General features: G+C 39.6%; 1 pseudogene; it reads right to left on the bottom strand.

The window, feature by feature from the left end:
* Nucleotides 1-6,942: 6,942 nt before the first annotated feature.
* LOC149182828 (pentatricopeptide repeat-containing protein At2g27610 pseudogene) lies at nt 6,943-10,698 on the bottom strand (annotated as a pseudogene).
* Between the last annotated feature and the right edge of the window lie 1,612 nt (nt 10,699-12,310).

Here is a 12,310-nt window from a genome sequence, read left to right as displayed (position 1 = left end):
CTATCCTCATTTCCCTACTCATTGGGTAAATGAAAGGTACTTCACATGAGTCCCATACTGCATGGGTAGGATGTCTCAACAGGAGAAGGATGAACCACTCATCCTGCCTACATGTTGCCAAGGGGTATCATAGGGTAAGGCTGAACTGCTCACCCTGTACACAACAAACCATTAGGGGAAGGCTGAACCGCTCACCCTGTACACAACAAACCATTAGGGGAAGGCTGAACCACTCACCCTATGGTTTCTCATCACTCCAAGAAGTACCCCAAGCCCCTCGAAGCTCCCAGAGCTCAATGTCCATATCATATAGGACCCTCGTAAGAGGGTCTCTCCACGACTCCAAGTCGTTCTCGGAAGGCCAAGAACTTGACCTTCCCCAACGACTTTGTTAGAATATCGGCGACTTGCTCATCAGTCCCAATGTGATGGAGCCTTATTGCTCCTCGTTGTACCATATCCCGGATAAAAAGGTACCTGATATCTATATGCTTGGAGCGATCATGAAACACGAGATCCTTTGAAAATCGAATCCCACTCTGGTTTTTGTAGAGGATCATGGTGGTATCCAACACATGTCCAAATAGCTCACTGAAGAGCTTCCTCAACCAGACAACTTCACAAGAGGCATACTAGTAGTTATGTATTCGGCCTCAACGGTGCTCAAGGCAACCGAATTCTGCTTCCTGCTCATCCAAGATATCGAAGGAGAACCCAAAGAAAAACAACATCCAAAAGTGCTCGTGCGATCCACCACACTGCCAGCCTAATCAGCATCAAAATAACCATGCAGCCTCACATCTCTGGCAGTGTATCTCAGTTCATGAGTGATTGTTCCCCGAAGATATCTCAGAAGATCCTTGGAACCAATCCAGTGTATATGATGAGGCTCAACCATACATTGGCTCAATGTGTTAACTGCAAAACATATGTCCGGACGAGAGTTCACCAAGAACATCAATTCTCCTATGAGTTGACGATACTTAAAATCATTTCTTAATTCAGGTCCAACAGAACTACCACATAACTTCTTAAAGTTAAGTTCAATCGGGGTAGTCATAGGCTTGCAGTCCAACATCCCAAATCTTTCCAATATCTTCACAACATATTTTCCTTGAGATAGGAAAATTTCACCTGGCTTTTGCCAGACCTCCAACCTTAGGATGTAGTGCATCGATCCTAGGTCCTTCATCTCAAATTCAGAAGCCAACTCCCTCTTTCATTTGTGAATGAGAGTGTCCGCGCCTATCAGAAAGAAGTCGTCCACATAAAGTACCAAAATGAGAGGTTTATCATTTTCAACCTTAAAGTAAAGGTTCGAATCGACTTCACTTCTAGTGAATCTCAGCGTCATCAGATAGCTATCGATCCTCTCATACCAAGCCAGAGGTGCTTGCTTCAATCCATAGAGAGATTTCTTCAACCTGCATACATGAGATTCCCAGTCATGAACCTCAAACCCCTTTGGTTGTTCCACATAGACTTCCTCTTTGATCGAACCATGCAAGAAAGCGGTCTTGACATCAATCTGATGTAGGTTCCATCCTTGCGAGGTAGCGAGGGCTATGATTGAGCGGACAGTGATGTATCGAGCAACAGGTGCAAATATCTCATCGTAATCTACACCTTCCTTTTGAGAGAAGCCTCGAGCAACAAAGCGAGCCTTGAACTTTTCTGCACTTCCATTAGCTCCATGCTCGATTTTGTAGATCCACTTAGAGGTGACAACCGATTTGTCCTGGGGTCTAGGGACCACATCCCAGACATCATTCTTCATAATTGACTCGTATTCTTCATTCATAGCAACCTTCCATACTTGTTGCTTCACGGCTTCTTCAAATGATGAAGGCTCGTTTTGAATGATAGTGCTCATGACGGTCAAGTATCCTTGATATTCATTCAGCTTCTTGCTTTCACGGAAGGTCCGCCTGGGTGCAATATGTCTCTCGGCATCTTCGAGAGTCTCCCTAAGCCATGAGGGTCTCCTCTTGGAGGAGGAGGGCTCTTGAGGAGGAGGATCAATAGGATCCATAGGTTCATCAACATTTGGCATTGTTTCATCTTCTTTTGCACCCTGTTTTCCGGTGTCAGCTTCTTTGTCCTTCATTTGGATAGGAAGGTTGTTGATCTTCCGGAGGGCTATATCTTCGTCGAAGGTGACATCATGACTTATCTCAACTTCCCTTTAACCAGCCACATCAATTTTATATCCCTTAGAATTTTCACTATAGCCCACAAAGATTCCTTTCTTCCAAGATGCACCCAATTTGTTTCTTTTCTCTTTCGGCACAAGAAAATATACAGGGCTTCCAAAAATTCTAAAATGAGAGACATCGAGTTTCTTACCAGTGAACATTTCTTTGGGAGTCTTGGAGTCTAATGCTTGATGAGGGCATCAGCTTTGAACATACACAACGGTATTTGCAGCTTTAGCCCATAGGAACTTTGGAAGCTCTTGATCATGAAGCATGGCACGAACAATTTCTACAATAGTGCGATTATTTCTTTCAGCCACACCATTCTGCTTGGGAGTGTATGGTGTTGTAATCTCCCTCTTAATGTCAGATTCTTTGCAATAATCTTGGAATTCATTGGATTCGTACTCGGTGACATTATCAGTCCTCAATATTTTGATTTTCTTCTCGGATTGGTTTTTGATAAAGGCTTTGAAGTGTCAGAACCAGGTGAACACTTCATCCTTCTTCTTCAAGAAGTAGATCCAGGTTTTGCGAGAATAATCATCCGTAAAGGTGAGATAATATAAATATCCTCCCAAAGAGTTTACAGGCATCATACTAGATATGTCGGAGTGGATGTAGTCTTTCTATTACTTGAGGGGAATGGTCCCCTTGTAAGTTTTCCTTCGACACATCCTGGACATGCACCTTCATGCTCTACTTTGAATTCAGGCATACTTGTCACCCTCTGTCTCACTTCAGGTAGGGCCTTATAATGAAGATGGGCAAACCTCGGGTGCCATAGTTCATATTGTAGAGATGTGTCGCAAGACATGGCTCCCAATAGACTTCCTCCAACTTGATACAAAGTGTCAACCCTAAACGCAAGAGTAAAAGCATCTTTAAAATTTCTTTTCCAAACATGTACCTTACCATCGATAAAATCCACCTTGAATCCTTTATCTTCCATTGCCGAAATGGACACCAGGTTCTTCTTGAGATCGGGTACATATAGTACTACTTGCAAATGAATAGTGTTACCTTGATTCAATTGAAGGGTAACATTCCCTACTCTCTTCACGAGATAGGTGGCATTGTCTCCAAGGATGATCTCCAAGTTTGTCTCCTATTCTATTAAATTAGAGAGGGCTTCCTTGTATCCAGTGAAGTGCCTTGATGTACCACTATCAATCAGCTAATTTCCCAAAGTGCCCAGAGGAGAGGCAGTGGAGAGGGCCGATATAAGATAGTATTCTTTTTGCTTATTGTTAACAACATTGGATTCTTCATACCTGGAGTTCCTTGATTTCTTGGAGGGTCGACCATTTCCTTGATGTCCCACATTCCTTTGTCCCTTGCCATTGGACCTGCCATTCCTTTGATCGTTGTTGTTGAAGTTGTCCCTAGAATGATTGTGATCATCATCATGTGATGTGTCCCTTCTATTTGGACACTCCCTTGCATAGTGGGCTAACTTATTGCAAACAAAGCACCTGCCTTTCCTTCCTCCCTTAGATCTAGGCTTTCCATGGAAATGACCTTTAAACCCTGCATTATTTCTCCTTTTGGCACGATCGGAGAATGTAGTGAGGTTGCTTCTAATAGAAGGCATTTCTTGCTCCACCATTCTTGTTTCTTATTAAATGCATCTAGACATCAATTCTTTAAACCTTGGAATTAGATCATTGTTGAGTATAGCCGTTCTAAATACATACCACTCAGGTGGGAGTCCTCCAAGGGTGGTGAGAGCAAGTTCCCTGTTAGGAATGACTTCTCCAATCGAAAGTAGATCATTCTTGATCTTAGTGATCCTTAAGAAGTAGGATTGAATATCCTCGTCCTTGCCCTTCTTAATATCTTTCGACTTATTCTTGAGAAATAGAATTTGATTAGCATTACTAACCTTAAACATGTTGATCAACCTGTCGTAAATCTCCTTGGAGGTTTTCAATTCGGAGATGTAGGCCACCAAACACTTGTCAATGGAATCCCTGATAATCTTCTTCGCTTTGACTTCAGCCATATTGTACTTGGTCTTCTTAGCAGTCGGTGCATTTGAAGGAAGCTCAGGGATTTTACCCTGCACATAATCCATCACTTCTTGTTCTTCCAAGGTCAAATCAAGAGACATCTTCCATCCATGATAGTCAGATTGATCATGGAGCTTGTCTTCAGTCGGGAAGTGGGATGAGGAACCCATTAAGTCTTTTGTCCTTGTCCAACTGTCTTTGGTGATTGCTCTTTCACTTTTGCTTGGGCTTTGTCTTCACCTCAGCTCTGATTCCATGTTAATTTTAAGAAAAATGGTATGTTCTATGCTTTAGAGCAATTTTACGTCAATTTCTTTAATAGCCCAGTATCAATATTCAGATTAGCAATCACATCAACATGATATTAAAATGCAGATAGAACATAAATATAAACAGTAGAAGACAAGCCAAGACAAGAGGACACAAGATGTGACACCAACCAGGGACAAACCCCAATGTGGGGAAACCCTTGATCAAATCTTCTTATAGTCTTCAATAGTTCAGCAGAGAGAGATAGTATAATTTACAAATCTGATATTTTGTAATAGTAGTAAAAGAGCCCTAACCAGAAAAGTCAACGTTGGTCAACAGGGCAGATTTGACCCTGAACAATTTGGTCAACTTCAGCCTCTAAACAGCAAGATGAATCAACGCTCAAAACAACCCAAAACAGCCTAGTCAAACTTGGTCAAACAACCAACCCTGCGGTCAGCGCTCATTGCAGTCAACGCTGGTCAAAGTCAATGTTTGACCTCGATTTTTGTGCCCAAAAATGTGGCCTGCCCAAACAGAAATATCTCACCCAAAAACGTAGTCAAACAGGTCAACGTTGTTGGTCAACGCATGGTCAAACTGTCCAAAAATTCGGTCTCCTAAAATTTCGGTCTCCTAAAATTTTGGCCTCTTGAAATTTTGCTCTCCTGAAAGTTCGGACATGTGGAGAGAGAGGCCCAAAAATTTGCACCCAATCAATGAGGAGAGAGAGAGAGAAGTGTGAAGATGGGTGTATCCAAATGAGGCTCAGGGATCATGTATTTATAACAAACGTTGAGAATGAATAGACATGACTGTTGGACCTCTGAGCCTACATAAGTTTGCTGACCGACCTTGACAATTTGTCCATAATCAAAATAAATTCATAACTTCATTTGTACATGTCGGAATCAGACGATCTCTAAATCAATCCTACACCTCTCGAAGAGAGGAACCCAAGAAAAATATCAGATGTCATAAATACGATGACCCATGTGGAGTTTGGCCCTAGTTGCCAATTTTAACAAAATCAAAATAATAATTTTGTGACCATATTTAAATTTCATTAATAAGCACATAAAAACTTAATACTTACATTATAACAAGATTTTTAACCATGGATATTCACCCCACTTCACCATGGATATTATTAACTTGTAAATATGTTTTGTTACAATATCATGAGTCAATATGGAAAAAATGATGTAATGTCATATTATGTTATGTTATCTAAACATATGATTGTGGCCAATTACATAAAAATAAAAAATCAAATCAAATGAAACAAAAATAATAAATATAATTATTAATAATTAAACCACTTTAGATACATCTTAAAACTTAAAAAATGTGTGTTCTTTTAAAAAGTCATAAAAGTGGCAAGTTTAAATTTAGAGAAAAGTAGATGTACAACTTTGTAAACTTTAACCGTCAAATTACTATATAGAGGCATCCCTTATCCCATAAACAAAGACATCTCATATACCAATTTGGTGTCTAAATTGATTATGATCTTAAAATTAATTTTTTTATTATTTTTATTATATATTAATAACTAGTTATTATTATAATATTAATTTAGTATATATTAACTACATCAACATCTGTGTATTTATTATATTTTAATATTTAACTAAAATAGCTAAGGCACTAAGAAGTTTTACTGTATTTTAATTTAAAATAGTTCAGGCCCTTAGTAGTCATCGATCACAAAGGAAACGAGCTTGTTGTTAATGACAAAGTGGAGATTTCCTGACATCCTGGCACACTAACAGTAGCTGTTAACCAGCTCAACTTTCTTTACATATGCATACTGTATTGATTATTCAGGCTAACTATTGTCGGGACTCTTGTGCATGCGATACTATTAACTCTGGAATCCCCTTGCAATTGTACTTACTCTTAAGTAATCAATAATGTTATAATTACCACTTCCGGGTGCCTATTGAGTCTGCTATTGCAATTGCACTCGATATTGTTGTAGTTACAGCTACTAGTGCCTACTAGATATGTTGAATCACACCTATTGGTCCCTAGAAAGAAATAAATTCTAACTTCGAAATAGCCATGTGAATGCTCAGATAGTGCCTATTAGATATGTTGAATCACACCTATTGGTCCCTAGAAATAAATAAATTCTAACTTCGAAATAGCCATGTAAATGCTCAGATATTTGTTTGCGGTTTAACTAATTTCAGAGGAATTAGGCACTTAGGTTCTCCGCTATTGGTTCCATTGCTCATTATCTTTCTTGTTTCACAATATAATATCAAGGTAAGCATTAATGAAAACTTACATTCACCCATGTCATTATGATTAATTAATGGAAGAAAATTCTCATAAAATATGTTGAGCATGCCATTTCTACCTGCTTCTGCTTGGCTTAATAGATATTCAATCTGCATATCGAGCTTGTTTAACTACAAGTATTTGCTTTAGAACAGGTCTGCTCTAAGAAACCATAATCCAGACTCTATTATTGTGTTAGATACTCTCATAACATTACTTTCCTTATCTTGGTCACAATTTTGCAACTACTCAGATGTTTCTTGCCTTCAATAGAAATTCACGAGGCAACAACAAACTCAAATCTTACATTTAATAAATCAATTAGGTGAAAGCCAAATCAGTTTATATTCAACAATGTGCTCACTTAATCACCTGTTTAAAGAATGTGCGGTCAAAATTTTATTCGACTCGAATAAAAAATGATTGACAAGCTTCCCTCAGGTCAAAGCAGAAGGTGTCAGGCCACCCTTTTCGTAGATGCCCACAATGAAGGAAAAGCCTCAATGAATAAGTCATGCCAAAGAACAAAAAACTGGCCAGAATAGGTAAAGGGTGCTAATTGTTGCCTCATACTACATGAACAAAGGATGCTAGAAAATACCAGCTAACATTGAAGGAAAGTTGTTGATGCCACATAGCAGGCCAAAATGAATTTAAACACTAAGTCATCCAGAACTGGGCTACAATTGCAGGGTCGATATTCTGAAAGTATGCATGGTGTGTGTTAAGAGTGTCACCAATATTCTCCACAAGAACACAATCCACCCTTAAAATGATGAAGAAGTTGGCATCCCTCACAAGTATTAGTAATCTTGGAGATGAACTTGGTCGTAATGTGACAACCCCCACACAAAAGGGTTCTTAAAAGCTCGTGTAGGCATCCAAGGAGGTGTGCTGATCAGCCCAAAAGGCTATGGCCCACTTTTCACTATGGTGGCTGACAGAGTATTCTTTTATCGTCCTGCTCCATATTGTGGAGGACAAAGTTTGTGTCTGGCAAATAGCCTGCCTCCACTATCTGCCCAGTCAATCACTCCAACCCTGCATAGATCTCCTCTGTTTGTGGGTGTGTTTGGTCTCCCACAACAAAAGCATGCACCCTATTCTTAACCTCAATCCAACTAAATCCAGGGTCTTTTCTCACTCCTCTGTCTTTCATCATTTTTCTCACTTTTGTTGCAGTTTCCCACCTGCCAGCAGCAGCATAGATGTTGGAGAGAGTCACGTATGTTGCAGCATCTTGTGGGTCCAACTCAATTAGACGTTCTGCAACACGTTTTCCTACCTCCAGGTTGGCATGAACTCTGCAGGCTCCCAGTAGAGTCCGGCAGACAAAAGCATTAGGTTCAAATGGCATATCATTCATCAAGTTTTCGGCTTTGTCAAGTTGCCCAGCACGGCCTAGAAGGTCCACCATACATGCATAGTGCTCCAAACCTGGCACCATACCATGATCCAACCGCATTGAAGAATAGTAGTGCCAACCTTCATCCACTAGGCCTGCATGGCTGCATGCAGAAAGAACGCCAACAAATGAAATCTCATTTGGCTTGATGCGTCTGGATTGCATCTGTTCAAAGAGATAAAGTGATTCCAGACATCGTCCATGCTGAGCATATCCTGTGATCATGGCATTCCATGAGATGGTATCTCGACAAATCATTGCATCAAACAACTTTGATGCATCATCTATGGTACCGCATTTGGAATACATGGTGACAAGTGCATTTTCCACAGTCATATCTGACGCAGATGTCATTTTGATGATTTGTGAGTGGATCTGCTTGCCCTGTTCCAGATTTGCAAGGCTGGCACAAGCTCTAAGGACACTGGCAAATGTGACATGATCAGGTTTCATGCCCACCATTTTCAATTTGCAAAAGAGCTTTATGGCTTCCTCGCTATGTCCAATCTGCACACATGCTGCAATCATTGCATTCCATGAGACCACATCTCTCTCTGGCATTTCAAAAAAAGATTTAGATGCTTCATCTATGTTCCCACATTTGGCATACATGGTGAGTAGGGCATTTCCTACTAAGACATCTAGCAAAAGACTGGTTTTGATAACCCACACATGAACCTGCCTGCCCTGTTGCAGGAATTCTGGGTTGATGAATGCACTGAGAACAATTGCAAAGGTTACAGCATTAGCCTTTAGTCCAGTTTGATGCATTTTACCAAGGAGTTGGAATGCCTCTATACCAAGGCCGTATTGCACATATCCTGCAAGCATCGCATTCCATGAAACCACATTGCGCTCTGGAAGTTCGTTGAATATTCTCTGCGAATCCTTTATACTTCCACACTTTGCATACATATCTACCAGAGCACTACCAACAAGAATATCAAGTCCAAACCTGTTCTCTATAATGTGGGCATGAATCTGCTTTCCCTGCTCCAGAGCTGTTACACTTCCACAAGCCCTGAGAACGCTGCCTAACGTGAACGCGTTACTCTTCACACCCGCTTGCTGCGATCTAAAAAACAGATTCAGGGATTTATTCCCATGTCCATTTTGTGCATATGCAGCAATAACAGCATTCCATGACACAATATCTTTTATAAGCATTTTATCAAACACTTCGTTTGCTTGATCCATCCTTCCACATTTGGCATACATTGTGACAAGGGCATTCCCAACAGAAACATCCCATTCAAATCCAGTCTTGATGGTATGGCAATGATATTGTTCCAGATCATCCAGCCTTGCACATGCACTAAGAACACTGGCAAAAGTCATGTAAGTAGACCTCACACCATCCTCTTGCATCATCTGAAACAGATAGAGGGCTTCCTGATCACACCCTTCCTGAGCATATCCTGCAATCATAGCTGTCCAAGACACCGAATTCCGCTCCGGCATTTCGTCAAACACTTGCCGGGCATCTTGTAAACTCCCAGATTTGGTATACATGTCAATAAGAGCACTACCCACAACAATATCATATTCAAAACCATTTTTCACAGTACCGGCATGGATGCACTTACCCTGTTTTATATCAGCTACGCTGGCGCAAGCCCGAAGAACACTACCTAAAGTGAACTCATTTGCTTTCATGCCCGCCAAATGCATTTTAAAAAACAATTTCAAGGATTCCGCAGCATACCCATGTTGGACATGCCCAGCAATTAAAGCATTCCAGGATATCACATTTCGTTCAGACATTTTGTCAAACATTTGACATGCATCAAATAAACTACCACACTTTGCATAAAAATTGATAAGGTAATTTTGAAGAAACAAATCCAATCCAAATTCACTTTTGATAATTTGGGTGTGAACAGCTCTCCCTTCTGCTAAAGTTTTCCTATAAATACAAGACTGCAATGCTCGGGCATAATCACGGGAATCCCCCAAAATACCTCCAAGTTCCTCCATGGATTTATTTTTCAATTCTCCGCTATCAGCAGCATTACTGTAGCAAGACTTGCTCATACCATTACTCCTGCGAATGCCACGATAGCCAACCAAGCGCCTCATCTGATTCCAAAGTCTAATGATTTAAATTCTGAACGTGAAAATGTTAAGCAGCTCATCTGGTTCATGACTCTTGCCTGTACTCGTTCGTTTCCCGGGTAAATTTTGCTGCAAAGCTCAAGCACAGAACAATGTCTCTATTGTTCAGGTATTGTTTACATTCATTCATAGAACTAGACTGCAAACATTTCCCTTTTGACCAGAGCAAACTCCCGTACTCAATTTTCATGGTCCAAACGATTCTTTAGTAGATAAAGTTTACTCCGAGATCATCAACTGTATGATTTTAGACTGCTTAGGCAAATATCGTGAGGCGAACATGAATCTGGGATAGCTATGAAGGAACTGTATGACAGATCTATTTTATGTTTTCATTGTCATTCCATTTTCAAACTGAAACTAGCCGGCCGTCTCCATATTGGAAAACTCGCTTATGCGGTTTCAGTATCTTTGATAAAAATATTTAAAATTGATAGCCACTTTCTATTTCTAATTATCAACTACCACTTTCTTGGTCTCATAGATTATAAAATATCATTTTATTTCATTTTAATTAAAACCTTGTGCTTTTACATAACTCTAGTTGTATAGTGGGTGTTTTTTACTAAGAAATGTGTTTGAAAAACTTCTAAATAATTGAGTTGAGTGGTGGGCTCTAGTTTATCTAGTTTAGTATGTAAGAGATGTTATAATGTTTTATTTTGTAAACGTTTTGACTAGGTTAAAATAAAATAAAACTAAATTTATGTTAAAATAAAAATTCTACATTATTATTTTTTAATCAATTTTTGTTGAGTAGTTAAGGTAAATTTGAAATGAAAATTAAAAAAATCTCATGTTAAAATAAAAATTCTATTTTTTTTGTTTGGTAGTGAAGGTGAACTTGACTTAATCAAGTTACTGATGGTTTTTAAGCTCTAGGTTTATGAGATCCCATGTTATTGCCCATGGTATTCATGTGGAATATAACCTATTTAACAAGAAGAATTAAACCAGCGTAGATGCATCTTAACTCTGGATCTACCAAGTGCCGAGAGGGATCAAATATCTTGATGCAAAGCTACAATAGAGCAGTCATTACAAGTGGATGTGGCTTTTACAACATTTTCATTTGGTGATCAAGTACAAGAAGGGCAACACAAACAAGTTGGCTGAAATGCTCTCAAATCCATCCACATCAAAGATCACAACTTGAGGGACTCTCATGCACATCAATCCATTCATCCCTGATGCATACATTGAGGCATATTGGGAGGATGGGGACTCCAAGGAGGTGTTTCAATAGTTGCATAGTCATAGTCATATGCACGATGGTGACAACACTATTGGTTATTATCTCCAGGGCTGGTTACTCTACAAAATGAATGATCTGAATCTTGGGAGGGGCCAAGATCGAGAACCAAAAGAGAGAAATAGAGAACTAAAACCTAGCACGAGAACATTGATAAAGAATACATAAGCTTAATAGATCCCCAAAAAAATAAATGAGAAGAGCTAATAAAATACACCATAAAACCAATTCATTATTAAGAGAGAAAAATGTTGTTACAACTACATTGTGTGGACCAATATACCCTCTTACAAAGTGAGGCTGGTTATTTATAGTTTTCTTTTAGTTACATTACCATGGGTAAATACTATGGGAGGGAAAATACCATGGGTGGATAATACCATGGGTGAGTTATTTATGACATTTAGTTACATTAGCATGGGTAAACACCATGGGTCGATTTCCACTCGGATCATTCCTCCCCCTTCAGGAAGCAATGGTCCTCATTGTGTGAAGTTTCATTTGGAGAAGCCTTTGTTGAAGATGAGTTTTGGATTACCAAGTGTTGTTGAAGACAAGGGTCTTACGTTGCTGACCCATAACCAATGGTTTGTGGGTGACCCATAATCGAAGGTTTGTGGATGACCCATAACCATAATGCACGAAGATATGAGGATAGAGATACCTTGTAATGCTTGTGAGCCAACTGTGATATTGATAGGATGTGGCCAAGCAAATCAATTTCAAGGACAAGGGTTTTGTGTGGTTGACCCATAACCATGATGAAAGAAGAGTTGATGATGAAAATACC

This window comes from Pinus tabuliformis, chromosome 3_2, assembly GCF_031772625.1.
Source record: "Pinus tabuliformis cultivar Carrire ecotype Pingquan chromosome 3_2, CPIR1, whole genome shotgun sequence".
Taxonomy (NCBI): domain Eukaryota; kingdom Viridiplantae; phylum Streptophyta; class Pinopsida; order Pinales; family Pinaceae; genus Pinus; species Pinus tabuliformis.
Note: the sequence above shows the minus strand (reverse complement) of the source record. Positions and strands in the feature narration are given on the sequence as shown.